Source organism: Falco peregrinus, chromosome 1, assembly GCF_023634155.1.
Source record: "Falco peregrinus isolate bFalPer1 chromosome 1, bFalPer1.pri, whole genome shotgun sequence".
Taxonomy (NCBI): Eukaryota; Metazoa; Chordata; class Aves; order Falconiformes; family Falconidae; genus Falco; species Falco peregrinus.
Genome location: NC_073721.1, coordinates 29,773,326 through 29,779,114, shown reverse-complemented (window position 1 = coordinate 29,779,114; position 5,789 = coordinate 29,773,326). Strand labels below are relative to the sequence as shown.

Below are 5,789 nucleotides of genomic sequence, written 5' to 3'. Positions count from 1 at the left end.
TATGGAGGGATTGAATTTGGGTTCAGCTGCTGGTACCGAGCACATCATCCTGGGCCAAAGGCTGTTTGGCTGAGTGAGGGGAGATGCTGCTGCAGGGGGGAGTCGCAGCCTTTCCCTTGGCTGTGCAGGAGCAGCCATGCCAAAGCTCACCATATGAAGAGGGGAAAGGAAAAAAGATCAAGAGGGGAAGGAAATGCAGGCTTTTATCAAAACGTCCTACTTCAAAGTTGTCCAGCTGAAGTGCTCCCCCTTGGTTTAATTTGAAGTGATGTTTCCTTCAGCAACTGCAGCTAAATGGCATCAAACGGGACTGAAATGGCCGGAAAGCCTGGAAAGGCACCGTTTGGGAATGGCTTGAGGCACACCTTCCCATTAGGGTCATCCATGAAAACCTTTCCACAGGGATAAAAACTGCCAATGTTGGCATTTCTCATCCCTCAGCTCATGGCATGGGATAAAATCCAGACCTCTTTGGGAATGGGAATGGGGGGTAATTTCCCATCCTGGGCACCTGGGGGTGGCTCTACCACTCTGAATCAGCTGCAGTGTCTGTGCTCATGAGCAAGGGGAAGGCAGGAGATGGACACCTGGGTGCTGCTCTGCCCTGAGGAGCCAGCACATCTCCTAGGCTTCTGGTTCCCAGCCTGCAGCCCACCTGAAGTCAGATGCTGAGAGCTGCTTTGGCAGCCCCTCCACACGAGTGAGAGCTAAGCCAGATTTCAGGGAGCACCAGGGGAAGGGGCATGAACCAACCTTCCTGATGAACCCCTCCAAACCCTCCTGGAGCAGAAAAGGTCACCCTCTACTCCCATTGCCTGGGGAATTCCTGTGGGGGGGCAGTGGGGAAAACCAGCAACAGCAGGGCACGTGCTCCCCTGTCACAGCATCCCTTAACTACTAAAAAACTGCCTGAGAGGCAAAGCAGCTGGCTTTTCCTGGGAGAGCCCAATATGCTCCTGTCTGCTGCATAGGAACTGATTTTCCACATCTGGCTGAAAAATGGAGAGAAGCTACTTTGAAGGCAGCTGTGTCCTGTCCCTGTTGGGACAACGGGGCTGGGTGCCTCCTGGGCAGTGGGTCTGTTCACTGGGAGGGCAAAGGTGAAAAACAGGCCAGCAAATCTGAAAGCTTCTCTGGGAAAAGATATGTGTCCTGGGAAACAAAGAGAAAGATCATGGTCATCTCAGCTCCAGCAGTTGAAGCCAGTTTTTAATGGCAATGATTACGTTAGCACTAAAGCCACTGGCCAGGGAGGAAAGTGAAGGACAAGTCACTTGTCACTGCGTGTGGAGGAGGGATGCTCAGTGCTGTCTGTCTGCTGGGGACTGCTCATAATAGCACCTCCAAACCTTCTTCCACCCAAAAGACTTGAATGTTGATCCAGCCAGAGGCTGCTTTATGGAATGGGACTTCAGAGACTTGTGATGGTAGCAGAGCTGGGACCCTGATCCCAGATTTTCTTCCAGTAAATCTCGAGGGAGAGATGCTCAAACATGTGTTTGTGCTTGCAGTGATGGGAGCTCCATGGAGCAGAAGGCATCCAACCATGTGCTCTTTCTCATGCTCTCCTTGATGTTTGGGAAAAGATCTCTGCCAATCTTACGTGAAGCCTTGAAGCTGCATGAAGAGGCAAGAAGGAAAAAAACAGTCCTCCCATAAGAGTGGGCTGAAAGAAGCTGTAATTTCTCTTCTCCTGGTCCAGCAACCCCACGTCCCCCACAGCAGCACTGGTAGAGTTGTTGCTTGCTCGACTCTCCCCTCTCCTCGCCCCCTCCTCTGCCTCCCCCCAGCTCTGCTCCATGCACTCCCAGCTGCTCTAGGATGATACAGGCAGGCGTGGAGTTCATGGGAGCCGTACCTGTGCTTTGTCTTCATCTGTCACCCCTCCTGACAGTCAGATCCATCTTAAAATGGGAGCGAGAGGGGAAGAGAAGGAAGCAATAATTAACCTCTGCGCAGGCCGATCCTGAAATGCTGCAGTCTGGTGATGCACGAAGAGATGTCCCTGACACTTTTATTGCTACTCCAGTGCCGTGCTGCGTCTGTAGGAGGTGATTTGGCCGAGCTGGGATACCTAAGACTTTCATTATGGTTGAAGAGCCACTGGCACCTGCTGCCCTTCCTTGATGGGTGCATTAGCAGGGGCTGCCTACCACCCTCATCTGGGGAGCTGGGGGGCAAAGCTTGTTTGAAGGTGTTTGCAGACAGATTGGGTCAAGGGTTTCATGGCGTGCTTTTTGGAGTGGTGTGTGTGTGTTAGATTTAGGGGTCGAAGTTTTTTGTGGTGTGGGTAGAATACAGGCATGCAAGAACAGAGATGGCAGGGTGGTCTGGGATGGGTAGTCCCAGCCCCAGAGTGAGCTGCCAGGATGTGCCTGAGGTCTAGGGCAGGACCCCAGGTGTCAAGGAGCCTGAGCTCCCATTACTTGCAACAGATCTTTGGTGGCAGCCTTGTCCTAGACTGCAAAGTTTTCTCAATGGGGAGATGAAGTGAGTAGAGAGGCTGGGAGCTTTTGGGCTCCCTTGTGATGCTGTGCTGGACCATAATGCCATCTTGGTAAGGGATGGTGCTGAACGTCCCCCTGGCTCGCTGCAGACCCTTGCCTGGGTGCCTGTGGGTCCCTGTGCTGGCACCCTTGGAGTGGGGTGGCCCAACAGCCACCTCCCAGCAAGGCTGGGACAGCAGTGACACTGCACGGCTGACAAAGTTAGCTATGCACCTGTCTGCTCGGGTCCTGGTAGCAAAGGAGCTCAGCAATTAAAGCTACTTTAATGGCCAAGCTCCATGAGATGCAAAGACAACAGTTGTTTTTGTGAACCCAGTGGAGCCCAGGGACAAATACAGCCTGACCCTGCATGGAAATCATGAAAAGCTGTCCACGGGCTGGTGTCTAGCTTGGTTGTCCACTCTTTGGTTCTTCTGCAGGATTGCTGTGCTGTCAATCAGAACAGCGACTGCATTTCATTACATGCCAATGCCCATTCAGCAGATGTTGCAACCTCATCTCATACAAGCGTGAGAGAAAATCAATGCCAAAAGCACTTGGCAGCCAAACCCTGGGTTGTGTTGATGGAAAGTGGCTCATAGGCAGGCTGGTGGTGTATCAGACTCCTGGTCCTCCATGTGGGAGTGTGGAGGATAGGACAGCACTGGCCAGAGCTGGATACCAGGTGTAGGGCCAGATCCTGGTGTGGGATACGCTGTTCTGCAGCATCTTGCAGCACCTTGGACATGGAAGGTCCTGTGTCTGGGGAGTGGAGCAGAAAGGACTTCTTGGGATGCATCTTTGGGATAGCACTGGCATGTTGTGTTTGTCCATGAGATGGGTTGCAGCAGCTGTTCCTCACCAAAAATGATCCCAAGTAACCAGGACTGTGAGTGGGCAGGAGCCCAGCATCAGGTTCCTCTGCTGTCTCCAAGATCTGCAGCAAGGGGCAGCCATCCAAGGGCTGTGAGCTCCCCAGCATGGAGGGTCGGTAGGTCACCGCCATTTCTTGGGTGGGAGGATGGAGGTGCCACTGGAGCTGGCACACGGAAGAGCCACGGTGGGATATTCAGGCCCAGAGGAAACACCTTGTAGGGTCTAGTGGATTGAGCTTACCAAAATAAGCATGAGTGCCCCTGGTCACCTTGTAAGGAGGAATCACCAGGTGCTGAAGGACTAGCTCATGAAACTAAGAGAGAACATGAATCTGGACCCAAGTTCAAACCAAGAGAAAAATATTTTTAAATAACATTAATTTTGGTTTTCAGTTATTTTAGCAGTGAGGGGGGCTGAAATAAGCTCATCCACTAAAATCAGAGGTGGCTTAGCCTGGTCCTGTTGTCTGCAGAGTAAATTGGGATCCTTTTCCACCTATTTTTGTCATAGAGATGCTTTGAGCAAACCCAAGTTGCAGCTGGTCATGTTTGGAGGCAGGCTGATACAACCTGCCCTGGGTAATTTCAGAGGCAACTGCAGAGGATTCTGGCATCTCTCCTAGCCTTGAATTTTCTTGTTGCAGCCTCAGTCCTGGCAGGTTTCTTACTCTACCCAGCACCCACGTCTTATGAACTGTCAGCCCCATAGGTATCCCCAGGCTGTTTCTAAGGAGTCTTTGAAAAGCCATCAAGAAAGGCAGAGGTGGCTTCTGCACAGGCCAGAATCTGGGGCAAATTCCTAGTGGAGGCAGTCTGCGCTTTAAAGAAAACACAGCTTCTGCATGTAAGAAGCTGTTGCTCATATCTATTGGAAATTGGGAAACTGAGGCACGGAGGATGAGGCTGATTTTTCCCAGCTGAAGCAGGGACCTGGTAACAAGCCCAGAGATGACTTAAAGTACTGTACAGCTTCCCTCTTCTAGCTGCAAAAGTATCCATTGGGAACAGGTCAGCAGATAGAGGAAAACCAGCCCCAAACTTTCCAGCTCAGCCTTCAAGGGGTAGTTTGCCAGTGGTAGAGGGGGAAAATGCTCCTGAACACCTGAAATGTCCCAACAGGCTGCAGATGAGGCCGTGCACAAGTGCTGCCAGCTCCCTGGCTTTTGAGCAGCAGCAAGACTCTGCCTTCCCTGCACAGATGGGGGTTTAATCAGGCACAGTTTAAGCACATGGGTGTTCAGCACTAATCCAATTTCCCTCCATTCATTAGGGTGGTTATTCATCACTCGGGAATGATGAAAGACTGTGAGTCTGTGTGGATGCTGGAGAGCAGCAGCACTGCTCGATGCCAGTGTGCAGCCGCAAGCCCTTCCTTCGCCGCTGAGCCTGACCACCGGTGGAGATGGCGAGTGAGCTGCTGGATGATCCCAAACCCTTCACAACACCAAATGGCAAGCTAGGCTTGCTCCACCAAGCTCCAGAGATCAAGTCATCTTAGGCTTGTCCAGCAATCAGGTGGGAAACTGGCTGAAGCATGTGGAGGGAGAGCTGCTGTGCTGGGAGAGGACCTGAAGGGATGGAAACATGTGGCCCCGCTCTGCTTCATCAGACTCTTGCATTGCTCCTGAGGGTTAGTTGTATGGTAAGCTTACAGGGCAAAGCTGATCTTCCACTGCTCTGCGAGCCCACAAACCACCGTGTTCAGCAAACTGGTCCCAACCCTACTGAGAAAGGCCACGGTCTGTGAGAGCAGAGCTACAGGGAGTGAGTGAAGGGGTGGCCAGTGCCCCAGGCTGGGCAGGACCTGGGTATAACATCAGCTGGAACAGCCACAGGGAAGGCAGCTGCTTTGGGTGCATGTTGGCTTCTTCCAAGGGTTTGGCAGATGCACTTCCACCTCTGCCACCCGCTGCCTGGGCAGACGGGTCAGAAGGCTGCCAGAGCAGATCCTAGCTGTGCCCTGGGACCATGGCATCCAAGAAAAAGGCAAGGGATATGTCTCCCTCTGTCCCTTTCCCCCATATGTAAAGCCCAACAGACCTTAGCTTTCCAGACAAACAGCAAAGTTTGCACAAGCATGCAAGATGTTCCTCCTGTCTCCTAACTCCTGTCTTCAGTACAAATATTCTGGCTATTAAAGGCAAAAAAGTAAATTACTCTCCATGGTTGGTGTAAATTTTGGTGTGAGGTGAATGAAAGGGCTTGCAAACACTGGACAGGAGGAATCAAAGGCTGTTGAGTGGATGCAAGTGTATTTCCCTGCTGCATTTATTCCCCCAGCTCTGGTAAATGGCCCTCGTAGCATGGCTCAGAGGGATGAAAATTACTGCCCTGCCCCAGGGAGCTGAAGGGTAACTACCAATTAGTGGCTGGAGAGTTATTGGATAATTCTGATTATCATGAGGTATCTGGGGACCCCCGGGTCATT

The 5,789-nt window shown here is 52.0% G+C and overlaps 1 long non-coding RNA gene across 1 annotated transcript; it reads left to right on the top strand.

Moving 5' to 3' along the window:
• The first annotated feature begins 1,101 nt into the window (after positions 1–1,101).
• LOC129785137 (uncharacterized) lies at positions 1,102–5,518 on the top strand. Its single transcript, XR_008748758.1, has 2 exons — positions 1,102–2,051; positions 4,632–5,518. It is a non-coding gene; the product is annotated as an uncharacterized LOC129785137 (long non-coding RNA).
• The last annotated feature ends 271 nt before the right edge of the window (positions 5,519–5,789 follow it).